Below are 19,762 nucleotides of genomic sequence, written 5' to 3' on the forward strand. Positions count from 1 at the left end.
ACATTACATCAGTTTTTGAGTATTTGAAAAACTCCATGTAAAAACTCCATGTAAAAAAAGATATTTTCTTGGCCCCTGAGGTCAGAACAAGGATGAATGAACAGGAGAAGGTTTGCAAAGAGGAGAATTTAAGCTTGGTGTGAAGAAAACTTAACAATGAGAGCCATCCCAGACTGGAATGAGCCTCCTGAAAGCACTGGGTTTTCCCTTCCTGACGGTCTCTGAGTAAAAATTTAGCATCTCTTAGATGAATTTTAAATTTTTTCAGGTGTAGGTTAGACTAAACAGAAACTGAGGTTCCTTCCAACTCCGAAATTCTGTGGTTCTGAGGCAATAAAGGTTTTTTTGTTTTGTTTTGTTTTTTAGGTGAAACAAGGATCCTAGGAGATCCTGGTGCAGCGCCAAAGTCTTCGGGCTATTTTGCAAGTTTTATCAGCCTTAGGAAATAGATGGGGAATGTCAAGGCCACAGCGCTGATGCCTTTGTCACATTTAACAATTCATTATGCATCAGGGTCATCTGTAGTAAAGAGGCTAAGAGGTCATAAACCTCTTATTTGTGAAGTATTTCAGGAACTAAGTTGATCCTGAGGCTCTTCCTATACACTACTCAGTATTCTCTGGCCCATCTGCCAAAACCTCCCCTGCTCTGAGAGCTACATTAAGTGAATGGCAAAAAATCTTGCCCCCTTAGAAGCCTCTTTGGAGGAGCTGCCCCCTTCTTTCATAGGTGCTAAATAGGAATGAAACCTCATCCAGTGACTCAAAATTGGCACCAAGTCAGCTAAGGAATCCCCTTTCTTCCAAGCAAATACACATCTGCTATAGTTAAGAGGGCAGCTACGTAGCACAGTGGATGGAGTATTGGGCCTGAAATCAGGAAAACCTGAGTTCATATCTGGACTTAGATACTTCTAGCTGTGTGACCCTGGGCAAGTCACTTAACCTCTGTTTCCTTATCTATAAAATGAAATGGAGAAGGAAATGACAAACCACCCAAATATCTTTGCCAAGAAAACCCCCAATGGGGTCTCGAAGAATTGGAAACTGAACAACATAGGTACATAGCAACAGTTTTGACTCTCCCATGCTATTAGAAATAAAGACCCTCCAGTAAAAGTACCCTTTGGTCCTCCAAACCCTATCCAGGCAGGAGCTGTCTGAACCATCCCAGAGGAAAGGAAACCTGCCAAATGAGAGGTACCTGAGCTGCTTCAGGTAAATAGAACCCTTGGAAAAGGCAAGAGCCCTGAGGCCAAGGTAATTGTGCTGAGGAACGAATCAGGGCCGAAGAGGGTTAACTAGAACTGTGTCCAAAAACAGTCTGTTACTATCAGGTTAGCCTTCCTGGATACCAGGATCTTAGAAACCACTAAACCAGAGAAGCCCTTCCAAGGATGTTATTGATTTGTCACTGGGAGATAGAAATTACCTGGGAAGTCAGATGTGTTACGATGTAGCTGTTGTTTAACTGGGGCAAACCTCTTCCCCTGAGATGAGAAAGTACCATTTTGCCAGGTGGGAACAGTTTAAGGACTACTTGGGTTAGATGAGTGCTTTGACTGGTACAAAGCCCTGGCTGGGCCCTTGAATACCTAACTGCCTTGTCCTTAGGGGGATCATATGGTCTCATGCCTAACATAACATGGCATCACCATTCCAAGGTCCAAATTGGCACAACTCCTCAACCTCTGCTGTTCTAGTAATAGTGCCAATCTAGTAGTTTAGCATATGATGTCTGACAGGTGCTGACAGGCCCCACAAATAACTGCTATGGAAAGCATTAGCAAAATTTCTGCATTGGTCCTGATCCCAAAGAGGAGAGCCTTTGATTATTTAGTCTTGTGCTCTGCAGGCCCCAGACCAGTTGGCAAATCCTTGATTACCTCCCAAGAATTAAAGATCTTTTCTGCCTCAAGACTCACATATCAGCCATGCAGCCTAGACTTGCCAAAACCCTATTTCCCTAGGGTATGTCAGAGTACCATATCAGATTAATGGCCACGAAGTCCACTTTTGTGTGCCTGTCTCTCATTGTGAATGGAGCCGTCAGTCACCCAGGAAAATGGTGTTTCTCAGCAGCCAGATCCTAATAGGGGGGCGCCGAGATCTGGTCCGAAGGTTGTCTCTGTATAGTCAACACCTGCTTGTGAAGGGTACAAACACCAGAGGGACCCGGACAATTATCATTTCTGATGTACCTTTCCATTTAACAATAGAAGCCTAAATGCTCCATCCTTCCTCTTCTTCTTCATCTTGCATCAACCCAACCTAAAATGGGCAGCTCTGGTCAAGGAGTGATTGTGTGTGAGCCTGAGTAATCTGTTCAGTAGAAACTAGGGCCCAACACCAGACAAGGAACTTTTTATTTTATTTTTTTAATTTTTTTTTATTTTTTATTTTTATTTTTAATTTATGTAATAAAACAAGCATTTCTATAGCATAGTACAACAAAAAAAGGTGATAACACATGAAACCATGAATTCACTATATACAGCTTCCTATTCCGATAGTAACATTCTTTTTTAAAATTATTTATTTAGTTTTAGTTTTTTTTTTTTTTAATTTGTTTGACATTCATTTTAACAAAATTTTGGGTTCCATATTTTCTCCCCTTTTGTCCCCTCCCCCGCAAACACCGAGCATTCTAATTGGCCCTATCACCAATCTGCTCTCTCTTCTATCATCCCTCTCTGCCCTTGTCTCCATCTTCTCTTTTGTCCTGTAGGGCCAGATAACTTTCTATACCCCTTTACCTGTATTTCTTATTTCCTAGTGGCAAGAACATTACTCAACAGTTGTTCCTAACACTTTGAGTTCCAACTTCTTTACCTCCCTCCCTCCCCACCCCTTCCCTTTAGAAGGCAAGCAATTCAATATAGGCCAAATCTGTGTAGTTTTGCAAATGACTTCCATAATAGTTGTGTTGTATAAGACTGACTATATTTCCCTCCATCCTATCCTGTCCCCCATTACTTCTATTCTCTTTTGATCCTGTCCCTCCCCATGAATGTCGACCTCAAATTGCTCCCTCCTCCCCATGCCCTCCCTTCCATCATCCCCCCCAACCCTGCTTATCCCCTTATCCCCCACTTTCCTGTATTGTAAGATAGGTTTTCATACCAAAATGAGTGTGCATTTTATTCCTTCCTTTAGTGGGATGTGATGAGAGTAAACTTCATGTTTTTCTCTCACCTCCCCTCTTTATCCCTCCTCTAATAAGTCTTTTGCTTGCCTCTTTTATGAGAGATAATTTGCCCCATTCCATTTCTCCCTTTCTCCTCCCAATATATTTCTCTCTCACTGCTTGATTTCATTTTTTTAAGATATGATCCCATCCTCTTCAATTCACTCTGTGCACTCTGTCTCTATGTGTGTGTGTGTGTGTGTGTGCATGTGTGCATGTGTAATCCCACCCAGTACCCAGATACTGAAAAGTTTCAAGAGTTACAAATATTGTCTTTCCATGTAGGAATGTAAACAGTTCAACTTTAATAAGTCCTTTATGACTTCTCTTTGCTGTTCACCTTTTCATGGTTCTATTCATTCTTGTGTTTGAAAGTCAAATTTTCTTTTCAGCTCTGGTCTTTTCATCAAGAATGCTTGAAAGTACTCAGTTTCATTGAAAGACCAATTTTTCCCCTGAAGTACTATACTCAGTTTTGCTGGGTAGGTGATTCTTGGTTTTAGTCCTAGTTCCTTTGACTTCTGGAATATCCTATTCCATGCCCTTCGATCCCTTAATGTAGAAGCTGCTAGATCTTGTGTTATCCTGATTGTATTTCCACAATACTTGAATTGTTTCTTTCTAGCTGCTTGAAATGTTTTCTTCTTGACCTGGGAACTCTGGAATTTGGCCACAACGTTCCTAGGGGTTTCTCTTTTTGGATCTCTTTCAGGCGGTGTTCTGTGGATTCCTTGAATACTTATTTTGCCCTCTGGTTCTAGAATCTCAGGGCAGTTTTCCTTGATAATTTCATGAAAGATGATGTCTAGGCTCTTTTTTTGATCAAGGCTTTCAGGTAGTCCCATAATTTTTAAATTGTCTCTCCTGGATCTATTTTCCAAGTCAGTTGTTTTTCCAATGAGATATTTCACATTATCTTCCATTTTTTCATTCTTTTGGTTTTGTTTTGTGATTTCTTGGTTTCTCATAAAGTCATTAGCCTCCATCTGTTCCATTCTAATTTTGAAAGAACTATTTTCTTCAGTGAGCTTTTGAACCTCCTTTTCCATTTGGCTAATTCTGCTTTTGAGAGCATTCTTCTCCTCATTGGCTTTTTGAACCTCTTTTGCCAATTGAGTTAGCCTGTTTTTCAAGGTGTTATTTTCTTCAGCATTTTTTTGGGTCTCCTTTAGCAGGGTGCTGACCTGCTGTTCATGCTTTGACTGCATATCTCTCATTTCTCTTCCCAGTTTTTCCTCCACCTCTCTAAGTTGATTTTCAAAATCCTTTTTGAGCTCTTCCATGGCCTGAGCCCACAGAATATTTAGTCTGGATGTTTGGGATACAGAGGCCTTGACTTCTATGTCTTTGCCTGATGGTAAGCATTGTTCTTCCTCATCAGAAGGGAAGGGAGGAGATGCCTGTTCACCAAGAAAGTAGCCCTTTATAGTCTTATTTCTTTTCCCTTTCCTGGGCATTTTCCCAGCCAGTGACGACCTCTGAATATTCTCCTCACACCCACCTCGCCTCCTGATCCTCCCAGCCAGAGCTTGGGGTCTGAGATTCAAATACTGCTTCCCAGCCTCATGGCTTCCACAGGGGCAGGGCTGCTATTCAGTGTGAGATCAAGTTCAGGTGCTCAGGTGGGGGCAGGGCCGCCTCACGGGCTCAGTTCCCTCAGGGGGTTTATGCAGAGACCTTCAATAATGGATCCAGGCTCCTGCCTGCTTGGGGAGCCCTGATCTGCTCCTGCCTCCACTGCTGCCTCCCGAGGGGGCCTGAGTTATGGGGGCACCCCACTCCCCTCTCGACCTGCCAAGAAGACCCTCTCACTGACCCCCATCACCTGTGGGTGGAGGGACCCACGCGGCCACTGGAGATCCTGTCCCTGAAGCCCGCTCAGATCTGTTCCTTTCTGTGCTGCGGCCGCGGCAGGGCTCGGCTGGGCTCCGCGTCCGCAGCGCGACAGACCTTTTGCGAGAGGTTTGCAGGTCCCTCTGGAACAGAAGTCTCCTTTGCTCCACTGTGCTGTGGCCTCTACTACTCCAGAATTCGCCGTGAGTTCCTTTTTACCGATGTTCTATGGGTTGTGGCTTCGGAGCTATGTGTATATGCGTCTTTCTACTCCGCCATCTTGGCTCCACCGGAACTTTTTCAAGGGCAGTATAATGAGTGGACCTTCTAGGGAGTTTGGAACTCCAGAAAGCCTAGTACTTTCTTATTTTGGCCACCTCCTGGTTCCTGCCAAAACCTCCACCCAGCTTGTTTGTTGTGGATAGAGACCTCCAAAAACACAGGGTCATAGGGTCTGAGGGATGAGACTTCTGAACAGCATGCTTTATATTATTCAGGGGACCTCATTTGAATGAAACAGACCACAAGTGATTCAGTAAATGGGAGTCATCAGGATACCCAGGTGGGGAATTACGGATTCTCCATTACCAGTCTCTGGCCTTCCTTCTTAGATTGGGGAAACAAATGTCAGTAGATTATGTGCCTGGAATCCTCTGGATTTTTCTTCCATCTACTTGGACTCCAACTCTGGGACACTGGGCTATGAGAGGTGACCTTATCATGCCTGAAACCAGTGCTCCATGTTACTTCTAGGCCATCCCCATATTTTACAGTTCTGTGAGTCCACCATTTTCCTTTCCAGTTCCCCTTTATCTGTTGTCTTCTACCATTAGAATGAGGACTCCTTGAAAGCAGGGACTGTCTTCCTTGGTTATGTCAGCATTCCCAGTGCTTTTATGGCACAGTGCCTGGCGCACAGAAAGTGTTTCATAAATATCTTGTCTATAAATAGTAATAAAATGATGGCAGTGGAGGGTCAGTGAGCAGGGGGGTGGGGAGCAGTTCATTGAATAACAAGAAACCAGCAGCTCATGCTGCTAGCTCCCTAGTCAGAGTCAGAATCAGCTTACATCACTCAAATTCCTCCCTGGGAGAAGAGAGATAGAACTCAGAGAGTTTGGCAGTTGATGGAGAGTTAGCTGCCCCTTCCCTGGCATGGGGCTTGTGCTATCTTGGCAACTGTTACTCACTGCTCTTGACAGGCTCCCTGGCACCTCACGAGTCTTGACCATCTTATTCAGAGACAGCAGCCCACACAAGTCTCAGAAAGAGGGAACAGGGAACCAAGCATCCAAAGACTGGAAATAGTACTGGACGCTACCTACATATGTGGCACAAGAAAGAATGAAGTCTCTCCTTCTGGCTTCTCTTTTCCACCGTCCTCTACAAAGAGTACCATAAAGTCATGTTCAAAAAGATGTTACCACACTGGTGGACTCTGGGACACCATCTACTTGAGTTTCTCATTTCCATAGCAATGCTACCTGGACTAGGAGCTCAGAAACTGAGGGCTACCTAAAGAAGGGGATGTACAAAGATAGATACACCTTATTTCAACAAGTATTTATTAAGCATGTACTATGTGCCATGTACTGTGGATACAAAGATAAAAGGAAAGCAATGCCTCCCCTTAAGGAGCTTAGTTTCTACAAAGTGGGGGGCGGGAGGATAACAGTGCACAGATATGTAAATACAGGATATGTACAAAATTAATAGAAAGTGATTGGGGGGAGAAAAGGAGACTGAAGGCCAAGCACTAATAACTGGTAGAAATCAAAAAGGCCACTTGTAGGAGGTGGTGGCTATGTACGGCAGTGGATAGAGCAGACTTTGAGTCAGGAAGACCTGAGTTCAAATCCAAATTCCTAGCTGTATGACCCTGGACAAGTCACTTAACTCTGCCCCAGTTCCTTAATGTAAAATGAACTAGAGAGATGGCAAACTACTCCCATATCTTGGCCAAAATAACCTCAAAATGATATCACAAAGAGTCTGAACAACAGGAGGTGGCGCTTCCAGAAACATGGTACTTTGAATTGCAAGTTTTTTGAGGATTAGGAAAGAAAATTTTTGAGGGAGAGAAGAACATCCCTTCTTCAAAATTCTATTGCCTAAAAACAGAATTTTGTGGCTTTTGTTACTTTAGCAACTATATTTTTCCCATTATGCCTGTGATAGGTACTATACTCATGTATCGAAATAACCTGAAACAGGTTTTCAAAATGCTATATCTTAAAGATATACAAAAAAAGAAGCATATTCAATAATACAGTTCTCACAAAAATGTTATGTTAATAATACCATTTTGTGAGAGCAAAAAGAGAATTTTTTAATCTGTCTTTCCTTGAAAAATAAGACTTATCTGGGAATGAATATTTTTCTTATGCTAACAGAGCAATTAGTGAATCATTTTAAAGTATTTGAGAAGGCTTTTAAAAGAGATTTTTGGAAATATTTGTCAAAATATTTTAAAATGTTCTTTTTGGACTTCTCATGTGCCAAACTAGAGCAGCATTTTCACTTATCCTTAATATTTCAGAATATATACATACAATACTTTTTGAAGACATGGGAAGATAGATAAATTAATCTCTTAATGCACCTACCAGCACAATCATGTACATGCTCCTTTTTATTAAAAAAGAGGCATGAGGGGCGGAGCCAAGATGGCGGAGTAGAAAGATGCACATACTCTAGCTCCGAACCCACAGCCCATAAAATATCCGTAAAAAAGAACTGCCAACAAATTCTGAAGGAGCAGAAGCCACAGAACAACAGAGCGGAGGAAATTTCTGTTCCAGAGAGCCTGAAAACCTCTCGCAAAAGGTCTGTCGCGCCCCGGACCCGGAGCCGAGCCCAGCCCTGCCTTGGCCGCGCAGCACCGAGAGGAGCGGATCCCAGCAGGCTTCACGGACAGATTCTCCAGTGGCCGCGCGGGTCCCTCCACCCACAGGTGATGGGGGTCAGTGAGAGGGTCTTCTTGGCAGGTCGAGAGGGGAGTGGGGTGCCCCCATAACTCAGGCCCCCTCGGGAGGCAGCAGTGGAGGCAGGAGCAGATCAGGGCTCCCCAAGCAGGCAGGAGCCATGATCCATTGTTGAAGGTCTCTGCATAAACCCCCTGAGGGAACTGAGCCCGTGAGGCGGCCCTGCCCCCACCTGAGCACCTGAACTTGATCTCACACTGAATAGCAGCCCCGCACCTGCCCAAAGCCCTCAGGCTGGGAAGCAGCATTTGAATCTCAGACCCCAAGCTCTGGCTGGGAGGATCTAGAGGCAAAGTGGGTGTGAAGAGAATATTCAGAAGGCAAGTCACTGGCTGGGAAAATGCCCAGGAAAGGGAAAAAAAATAAGACTATAGAAGGCTACTTTCTTGGTGAACAGGTATTTCCTCCCTTCCTTTCTGATGAGGAAGAACAATGCTTACCATCAGGGAAAGACACAGAAGTCAAGGCTTCTGTATCCCAGCCCACTCAATGGGCTCAGGCCATGGAAGAGCTCAAAAAGGATTTTGAAAATCAATTTAGAGAGGTGAAGGAAAAACTGGGAAGAGAAATGAGAGATATGCAGTCAAAGCATGAACAGCAGGTCAGCACCCTGCTAAAGGAGACCCAAAAAAATGCTGAAGAAAATAACACCCTGAAAAATAGGCTAACTCAATTGGCAAAAGAGGTTCAAAAAGCCAATGAGGAGAAGAATGCTCTCAAAAGCAGAATTAGCCAAATGGAAAAGGAGGTTCAAAAGCTCACTGAAGAAAATAGTTCTTTCAAAATTAGAATGGAACAGATGGAGGCTAATGACTTTATGAGAAACCAAGAAATCACAAAACAAAACCAAAAGAATGAAAAAATGGAAGATAATGTGAAATATCTCATTGGAAAAACAACTGACCTGGAAAATAGATCCAGGAGAGACAATTTAAAAATTATGGGACTACCTGAAAGCCATGATCAAAAAAAGAGCCTAGACATCATCTTTCATGAAATTATCAAGGAAAACTGCCCTGAGATTTTAGAACCAGAGGGCAAAATAAGTATTCAAGGAATCCACAGAACACCGCCTGAAAGAGATCCAAAAAGAGAAACCCCTAGGAACGTTGTGGCCAAATTCCAGAGTTCCCAGGTCAAGGAGAAAATATTGCAAGCAGCTAGAAAGAAACAATTTGAATATTGTGGAAATACAATCAGGATCACACAAGATCTAGCAGCTTCTACATTAAGGGATCGAAGGGCATGGAATAGGATATTCCAGAAGTCAAAGGAACCAGGACTAAAACCAAGAATCACCTACCCAGCAAAACTGAGTATAGTACTTCAGGGGAAAAATTGGTCTTTCAATGAAATAGAGGACTTTCAAGCATTCTTGATGAAAAGACCAGAGCTGAAAAGAAAATTTGACTTTCAAACACAAGAATGAATAGAACCATGAAAAGGTGAACAGCAAAGAGAAGTCATAAAGGACTTATTAAAGTTGAACTGTTTACATTCCTACATGGAAAGACAATATTTGTAACTCTTGAAACTTTTCAGTATCTGGGTACTGGGTGGGATTACACATGCACACATGCACACACACACACACACACATAGAGACAGAGTGCACAGAGTGAATTGAAGAGGATGGGATCATATCTTAAAAAAATGAAATCAAGCAGTGAGAGAGAAATATATTGGGAGGAGAAAGGGAGAAATGGAATGGGGCAAATTATCTCTCATAAAAGAGGCAAGCAAAAGACTTATTAGAGGAGGGATAAAGAGGGGAGGTGAGAGAAAAACATGAAGTTTACTCTCATCACATCCCACTAAAGGAAGGAATAAAATGCACACTCATTTTGGTATGAAAACCTATCTTACAATACAGGAAAGTGGGGGATAAGGGGATAAGCAGGGTTGGGGGGGATGATGGAAGGGAGGGCATGGGGAGGAGGGAGCAATTTGAGGTCGACACTCATGGGGAGGGACAGGATCAAAAGAGAGAGTAGAAGTAATTGGGGGCAGGATAGGATGGAGGGAAATATAGTCAGTCTTATACACCACAACTATTATGGAAGTCATTTGCAAAACTACACAGATTTGACCTATATTGAATTGCTTGCCTTCTAAAGGGAAGGGGTGGGGAGGGAGGGAGGTAAAGAAGTTGGAACTCAAAGTGTTAGGAACAACTGTTGAGTAATGTTGTTGCCACTAGGAAATAAGAAATACAGGTAAAGGGGTATAGAAAGTTATTTGGCCCTACAGGACAGAGGAGAGGATGGAGACAAGGGCAGAGAGGGATGATAGAGGAGAAAGCAGATTGATGATGGGGGCAATTGGAATGCTCGGTGTTTTGGGGTGGGGGGAGGGGACAAGGGGGGAGAAAATTTGGAACCCAAAATTTTGTGAAAATGAATGTTAAAAGTAAAATAAATAAATTAAAAAAAAAAAAGAGGCATGATAATCTCAGGCTCCACCTCTTACATGGAGCCTTTCCTGGAAGATGCCAGGTTGGTTGTGCTAGCTCCCTTGTAAAATTACAATGCATCATTTTTGTTTTTACTTATGTGATATGCTATTGAGTCCAAGGTGGCTGGGGTATTTTGTCTGCCCCCTCTACACTCACAGGCCTTCTGCTTTGGAGCAAGGCAGGTACAGCAGTGGACTGGGTTCAGTCTTAGGGAAGCCTGGTCTCTAATGAAAGGATTAGGTTCTTTCTTATACTCTTGGCTATTTACATTCCCAACATGGAGCCTCAGAATGAATTACTTAAATCTTAAGCTCAGCTAAAGTCTAGGGTCTACCCCAAAGCAAGAATTTGAAAGACCCTCACTCATTGGTACACAATATAAATCAGGTATAGGACAGCTATTTGTTCTTTCACACAAAAGAAATGCAAAACTCACTGATAGACTCATCTTAAGATACTCATTCTTTCCCAGAGAACTGAGGCTTAAATATCTAAACATAAATTAGTTGTTGGTATCACCAAATGAGTATTTTAAATTTCACCTCAGCTTTGCAATATCCAAACAATTCCTTCCATGTCCATGCCTTCCTGCAATTCAGGTTAGGGGTTGGGCTCATCCTTTTGTCCTCCAAGAACTGCAGCACATATACCTCTAGCAGTATAGGCATTATTGATCAAGGACCCAGGATCTCCTGACCTCTTGTATGCACAAGACTGCCTCCAAGGTAGGACATATTCATCAGGAATGCTATTTGCAAACCTATGATCCAGCACAGAAACAGAGAGGGAGTCAGGGCCCCAAAGTCTAATACCAGCCTACCTAGCTGTGTCAAGGTTTACCTGCCATGTGCTTGCAGCCACCATGTTGCTAAGGTGGGGGAAAAGTTACCACTATCTCCCACCAACCTCAAGGGAAATCTAGTGAGGAAACTATTCTTACACAGGGGAGAGAGGAACAGTGGCATGTTACTCCCATTTTAGGGTCTACTAGGATGAGCCTGTGTTGATGCATAAACTGATTGTGGCATTTTCTGTTCACACTATGGGAACTATAAGGTGTTATTAAAATTGCTCCATCTTCTGGTCCCATTCTCTTTGTTCACATGACTATTGTAATAGCCTCTCTCCTCAATCCATCCTCTTGAGTACTTGCCAGTGATTTTTCTAAAGTGCAGGTCTGACCCTGTGATCCCGTTGCACAATTAACTCCAATGGCTCTCTATTGACTATAAGGTTCAGTATAAGAGCCTCAGAGTGGGATGTGCATGTGTCTAATCAATCTTTTAACTTAGCTTTGATATAGCCTGCCCCAATCCATTCTTTCTTTTTTTTTCATTGATTTCATTTAATGGCATCTTCACTTGTTTCTCTAATTACCAATAATAGTTCCAATGACTAGTTGCCTTAATAAAATTGTCTAACTCTAAAACATTGCTTTTCCTCCTCAACTTTTAAAAAAAAATTTGTTTTCAACATTCCTTTCCACAAAATTTTGAGTTCCAAATTTTCTTCCCATCTCTCCTCTCCCTCCATCCCAAAATGCTGAGAATTCTAATTACTCCTACCACCAATCTGCCCTCCCTTCTAACTTCCCTTCCTTCCCCCATCCCCATCTTCTTTTTTGTCCTGTAGGGCAAGATAAATTTATATACCCCATTACCTGTATTTCTTATTTCCCAACTGTACGCAAGAACAATACTCAACAGTTGTTCCTAAAACTTTGAGTTCCAACTTCTCTTCCTTCCTCCCTCCCCACCCATCCCCATTGGGAAGGCAAGCAATTCAATATAGGCTATATATGTGTAGTTTTGCAAATGACCTCCATAATAGTTATGTTGTGTAAGACTGACTATATTTCCCCCTCATTTCTTCTATTCTCTCTTTTGACCTTGTCCCTCCCCAAGAGTGTTGACTTCTAATTGCTCCCTCCTCCCATTGCCCTCCCTTCCATCATCTCCCCAACCCTGCTTATCCCCTTCTCCCCCACTTTCCTGTATTGTAAGATAGGATTTCATACAAAAATGAGTGTGCATTTTATTCCTTCCTTGAATCAAATGTGATGAGAGTAAGCTTCATGTTTTCCCTCTCACCTCCCCCCTTTTTCCCTCCATTGAAAAGTCTTTTTCTTGCCCCTTTTATGAGAGATAATTTGCCCCATTCCATTTCTCCCTTTCTCCTCCCAATATGTTCCTCTCTCACCCCCTTAATTTTATTTTTTTAGATATGATCCCTTCCTATTTAACTAACGCTGTGCTGTGTGTGTGTGTGTGTGTGTGTGTGTGTGTAATCCCACCAACTACCTAGATACTGAGAAAAGTTTCAAGAGTTACAAATATCTTTTCATAGAGTAATGTAAACAGTTCAGCTTTAGTAAGTCCCTTATGAATTCTCTTCACTGTTTACCTTTTCATGCTTCTCTTGATTCTTGTGTTTGAAAGTCAAATTTTCTTTTCAGCTCTAGTCTTTTCATCAAGAATGCTTGAAAGTTCTCTATTTCATTGAAAGACCATTTTTCCCCTGAAGTATTATACTCAGTTTTGCGGGGTAGGTGATTCTTGGCTTCAGTTCTAGTTCCTTTGACTTCTGGAATATCATATTCCACTCCCTTTGATCCCTTAATGTAGAAGCTGCTAGAACTTCTGTTATCCTGATTGTATTTCCACAATACTCAAATTGTTTCTTTCTAGCTGCTTGCAATATTTTCTCCTTGACCTGGGAACTCTGGAATTTGACTACAATGTTCCAAGGAGTTTCTCTTTTTGGATCTCTTTCAGGCAGTGTTCTGTGGATTCCTTTAATACTTATTTTGCCCTTTGGCTCTAGAATCTCAGGGCAGTTTTCCTTGATAATTTCATGAAAGATGATGTCTAGGCTCTTTTTTTGGTCATGGCTTTCAGGTAGTCCCATAATTTTTAAATTGTCTCTCCTGGATCTATTTTCCAGGTCAGTTGTTTTTCCAATGAGATATTTCACATTATCTTCCATTTTTTCATTCTTTTGGTTTTGTTTTGTGATTTCTTGGTTTCTCATAAAGTCCTTAGCCTCCATCTGTTCCATTCTAATTTTGAAAGAAGTTTTCTTCACGGAGCTTTTGAACCTCCTTTTCCATTTGGCTAATTCTGCTTTTTAAAGCATTCTTCTTCTCATTGGCTTTTTGAATCTCTCTTGCCAATTGAGTTAGACTGTTTTTCAAGGTGTTATTTTCTTCAGCATTTTTTTGGGTCTCCTCCAGCAAGCTGTTGACTTGCTTTTCATGATTTTCTTGCATCTCTCTCATTTCTCTTCCCAATTTTTCCTCCACCTCTCTAACTTGATTTTCAAAATCCTTTTTGAGCTCTTCCATGACCTGAGACCATTGAATATTTATTTTGGATGTTTGGGATGTTGGGGTGAGGTGTGGAGCCAAGATGGTGGATGGTACGCATTGTTCTTCCTCATCTGAAAGGATGCGAGAAGATATCTGTTCCCCAAGGAAGTAACCTTCTATAGCCTTATTCTTTCCCCTTTTTTGGGCATTTTCCCAACCAGTTCTTGACTTTTGGGTCCTTTGTCAAGAGTAGGGTATACTCTGGGGATCTCTAAGGTCTCAGTTCCTCCAAGGTGGCACAATCATGCGTGTACACTGGTCTGGGAGCAACCAGAAACTTTTGTGCCCAGAATCTGTGAGTAGTAGTTTCCTCTCCACAACCACCTGGCCTCCAGTTCCACCAAGCCATTACTGGGGGCTGAGATTCAGATAAGCTGCTCAATTCCCCCAGGGGCTTTAGGCGGGGACAGGGCCACCTTTCAGTGTGAGATAAAGATCAGCTGCTCAATTCCCCCAGGAGCATTAGGTGGAGGCAGGGCCACCACACAGAGCTGAGGTAAGGATCAGCTGCTCAGTTCCCCCAGGGGCTTTAAGATCCATCAATGGATGTGGGCTGCTGTAGGGGCTGCTGTCCAAAGCAGCCTCTGCCGCTGCCCCCTAAAGCCAGAGCTATGGGAAGACCCTGCTCCCTTCTCAGCCAGCTGAAAAAACCCTCTCACTGACCTTTGGCACCTATGGGTTGAGGAATCTGCAAACTGCAGCTACTGCCACTGGGGATTTTGCCCCCGAGGCCTGCTTGGGTCCTCCTGGTGCTGTGCTGCTTGGCCAAGGCTGGGTTGGGTTCTGCTCCACATCCAGTGGGCCAGACCTTTCCCATTGGCCTTTCAGGTCACCCTGGGCTGGAAATCTCTGTGACATTCTGCTGCTCTAGAATTTGTTGAGAGTCTTTCTTTACAGGTATTTTATGGGTCATGGGGGAAGAGCTAGTGTATGTGCATCTTTATACTCCACCATCTTGGCTCCACCCCTCACCCCAATCCTTTCTTAAACCTAATTGAGATAGGCCCTTAAGACAAAAGGCAGCCAACCCAGAAAAGGGGGTGATCATCTAGTGCCTGTCATGTGTTGAAGGAACAAATGACCATCTAGGATTGGTTGCATCATCACAAAGTCCTTTAAAGGTGATTGTTTTCCTCAAATTGACCAGACAACTCACTGTGCCCTCCATGAAAATTGCCCATACTCACACATATTCCATGAGATTAAATTCCCCCTACTACACCTACCTGTGTACATGTTGTTGATGTGGATACAAACAGTGCCCTAAGGGTTAAAAAGAATATTAAGGGTTGCTTTTCCTGTACTTTGTGAGACTCCTCCTGAGTTTGAGGGAATCCTAAAGTCCTTTTCCCCTTTGCTTATCTAAATGATAAGACACCTCAGGACTACTTGATATCCCAGGCATTTTGGAGCCATGTTTGCTCCTCCCATTCTCTTGTCCCCTTCCCCCCGTTCCATAAAATTGCATTTAAACTATACGTTTAACTGGGCTAACTGCTTTAACCTCCAATGAGAAGCAGGGGTTGCTTTGCTCCCTTAAGGGAACAGGGCCTGTAGCCTAAGCTCTGCCTCCTATGTGGAGTAGAGCCCACTGGGGCTCTGCCTCATAGGGAGCAAGCCTACTTGCTCAGTAAATGTCTTCCCTTAACTTGGAGACTGTCCTGATTGAATTCTTTCAGGACACTAGGACCCATGCATCTTTTCCTCATCATTTGAGGTAGCACCCCAACATTCTTGGATTCCAATGGCTACAGAGGTCTAAGTGAATTCTTTCACACCCAAACCGGTCTCCTGACTCTGACCTCAACATTGTGTATCCCCCAGTAGAATGTTAAGTTCCTTGACTGCAGGGACTCTTTCATTATCTTTGTATTCTTGGCATATAGGAGAGTACCTGGCACATAATAGGTATTTAATAAATATTTGTTGAATAGAAATGAGTTTTTGTGAACAGTGAACATGGATTTAACAGATGTATGGCCCAGTCTTTCCAGGGTGTATGTGTGCTAAATCCAGAGACTGGGCACCCACTCCACCTCCAGTTTCTTGCTGGATGGCACAGTTCAGTTTCTTACGTTCCTGCCGCTCATTCCCAGCCTTATTGAACAATTTAGAAAATACCCTCATTTTAGTGGTTCTGGCTATACTCCTGTGTATAACAGGGAACTTCCCTCTTAGTGGCATGCTGGCTTTGTCTAAACTTTGGGCAAGTACCTCTGGAAGTTACCCACTCTGATGTCTGATGCCCTTAGCTGAAGGCAATAAGGACCACATATGAAGCCTGTTCTCTGTTAGTATCTATTCTTGTGAGTTACTACTATAAAAGCTTGGTTACCAGCTACCCCTGTAGCTTCTCTTTATCCAAACTCTCCTGCGTTACACTTTCCAAAGTGCTATTTTTCTCTCACAACTATCAATGCAATTAGGTAGGACTGATGTCATTTGCCTCATTTTGTAAAGAAGGAAACTGATTCAGAGAGGTGGTGACTTTAAAGTCAGATAAGTGGATGAGTAACACATTTGGAACTATAACCCAAGTTTATTATTTTCTAGATACGTACCCTTCATTCCTTGTTCCTTAATCTTTTTTTTTTTAAATAAAGGGAGACAGTTTGAGTGGTTGTGTAAAGAAAGACAGAAGAATAAAGTAAACAAGCATAATAAGCACCTGTGCCAGGCCATATGATAAGCACTTTATGAATATCATCTCATCTGATCCTCATAACAACTAGGGGTGAAGGGGCAGGTGCTATTACGACGATCTCTACAGATGAGAAAACGGAGGTAAACAGTGGATAAGTGACTTGCCCAGGGTCACACAGCTAGTGTCTGAGGCCAGATTTGAATTCAGGTCTTTCTAACTCCAGTTCCCACATCCTATTCACTGTGCCACCTAACTGCCTATAGCTCTTAACTTTATAGATGTGACAGTTGTTTATCATAGAGTATCAGCAGTTTACTGGAAAACCTTTTTACACAGGATTCTACCTGAAATGTTTATTGTTGGTGTTTGTTTTTCTTCAAGACTGGTCTCCCCATTTCACCCAGGATGGAAGTACAGGGGCTATTCATGGTCAGGTTGAACTCTGAGGCTCTTATATTGAACCTAGCCAACAGAGCCATTGGAGTTAATTGTGTAACGGGGTCACAGGGTCAGACCTGAACTTTAGAAAAATCACTGGCAGGTACTCAGAGGATGGACTGAGGAGAAAAGCCCAAACAGGAGGCTGTTACAATAGTCATGTGAATAGAGAGAAGGGAACTAGAAAATGGAACAATTTTAATAACACGTTATAGTGCTCATTATGTGAAACGTCACAATCAGTTTATACATTCAAAGTAGCATTAAATCATTCTGATAAATGGAAAATGTAGCCTTCCCTTATTCCAAAAAACTTTGGAACTATTTTGAGTGATTACATGATGTCACAATCATCTGAATCAATCAATTCAGAAAAAAAAATCATCAGCTGTCTGTGTTAACAAAATTATCACAGATGATTTACAAGTTTTTTTCAGATAGGAGATCCAATTAGGGATTATGTCACGGAGATATAGGAAAAGTGGTGATGGTAACAGAAGATAATGGTAGAAGTCCCAATATCTTGAAAAACTTTGAAAACATGATAAATGGTGCTATTTTGAATTTGGCATGTCAGTAGCTTCTAGATGTATTTATGCTTATTTCTAGAGGTGAACTTCCTTCTTATTTCTAGTTGACTCAACAGATTTACTAAAGATTACGTAGTACTTTTAACTTTTCAAAGTCTTTCACATTATTTCATTTTATTCTTCTTTAAACAACCCAGAGGATAGAGAAGGCTGTTATTATTAGAACAAATTGAGGCAAACAGGTTTAGTGCTTTTTCTAATTAGTGACAAAGTTAATTAGTGCCAGTGGGGACTAGAAAAGTCTCATAATTCAACCTATGGCTTTCTACATTATGATAAATAATATATCTTGACATTATGTTTACTTTTGCCAGGTATAGCTTTTGTATCATCAGAAAATTAAACACACTACATCAAAGTGTAGTAAGGACAAGTTCTTCCAATCAGAGGTTAATGAATATGTACTGCTTGTAATACAAGACGTTAGCACATTTTTACTTCAAAAATATATTAAAATGTCATTCACCCACTGATTAGATTACATCAAGAATTACGGTCAACAGGAAAGGGATACAGGAATTTTTTCACGTGCCCTCAAGGTTTTTGAAGGATTGTGTCCCTACACTGAGGTTTTGGGGAGTGCTGCTTTTTATAATTTTTGTCATCTTGATATCACCTGTCACTTCTTTCTACTTTTAGTACTTGAACTGGTAGGACTCCTCTAAATTGACTGCTTCTACTGGTGTGAAATTAGAGCAGACAACCAAGTTCATTAGAGTTGAGTCTAAAATACACAGTAAAAGAGCAAGACTGTGTGTGTGTGTGTGTGTGTGTGTGTGTGTGTGTGTGTGTGTGTGTGACAGCCTCCTCAGGCAGTTTGGTAAAGCCTATGAAGTCTCTTGAGAATTTTTTTTTAGGGGACAGAGAGGGAAAGAATTTGGAACTCATAATTTAAAAAATTATTTAAAATGTTTTAATGTAATTGGGAAATCTTTAATGAGATACATACATTTTAAAAAGTTTCTCTTAAGTTAAAATACATAGAATTACAAAGTAAATCAATTTTATTGAAAGTTACATAAAAAAACTTAAAAACTGTATTATATACCCCCAGGTTAAAGAACCTTGGCATAGGACCTCCAAATTAAATCTTTACTTAATAAGTCTTTACTTACATATATGCTTCCTTTAAAGGCTTTCTTACTGAGTATGTGAACTGTAGGGCATGGTTTTTGCGATATCTATTTTGGTTTCTCAGATATTTGTTATGTGAATGTAGTGAGTTTCAGCAACGCATCTCATCTGTTTGGGAACAAAAGGCCCCAAGGCCCTTTTTCTAGTTTTTGGCAAGACACTACCAGTCCACACTATTTTATCCCCCTTCTTTCCATGAGGTTGAGAGCAAATGAGATGGAGAGCTTCTGGGGAATGGGCAAAGAGGGACCGCTGCCCACTTTGGCTGCGGAGTTACTGCTGCTTAAGCCCTTTGTGGTCTGAGAGACCTGCACTGGCAGAGGACCCTAGGATGAAGAAAACAAAGGATGTGGTTGGAAAGACTATAGCAAGGAGAGGCCGGGACAGTTGGATCTGGTCTGGACAGGGAGGAGAGGCAGAGACAATGGGAAAGACTGGCAGTCACTGTGAAACTGTAGCTGTTAAGAGCACCTTCCTCATTTCTCCATGGCTTTGCAGAGTCCCAAATCTGTCTTAATGCACTTGCGGGTCTTGGAAGGCTTGTTATCAGTCTCCTGGCTCCATTTTAGCAGCGAATGAGGCTTCACTGTGGCTGGCAACTCAGTCCCTGCTTTTGCTCCCTGGCTAGTCTTGCCACCGCAAGGCCTTGGTCTTATTTCCATCTGCTGATCTGTTTTCAGCTCAGATCATAGGACTTGGTGGTAGAAGCAGTAAAAAACAAGTGGCCCTAGCCACCTGTCCCACTGGAAATTTTCCATCTTTTTCTTGGCTTCCAGACATATGAGGGAAGAATGGAATGTAGGAATGGACTGTTATCTGTCAACAGAAACTGGGAAAGAAGCAAAGGGGAAGGGGCATATTGCAGGCCTACACAAAAATCCTGCCATTCCTTCCCTGATGTCTACCCTCTCTTGGATTCACTCCTCCCCCGCACCTTCCAGCAGGACAGTAGGCACTCTGGTTCCCACAAAGAGGATGTACTGGGCATTGCCAAGCAAGCAAACCCCTAGTTGTGAGTCCTTGGCTGTGCTGCCTCCTAGATGAACTGAAGTTGTTGAAGTGCACTTGAAGTAAGGCGTCATTTTAACATGGAGAACAAGCGATAATGATGTCGCTGCTATTATTTATGAA

Source organism: Notamacropus eugenii, chromosome 1 (assembly GCF_028372415.1).
Source record: "Notamacropus eugenii isolate mMacEug1 chromosome 1, mMacEug1.pri_v2, whole genome shotgun sequence".
Classification (NCBI taxonomy): domain Eukaryota; kingdom Metazoa; phylum Chordata; class Mammalia; order Diprotodontia; family Macropodidae; genus Notamacropus; species Notamacropus eugenii.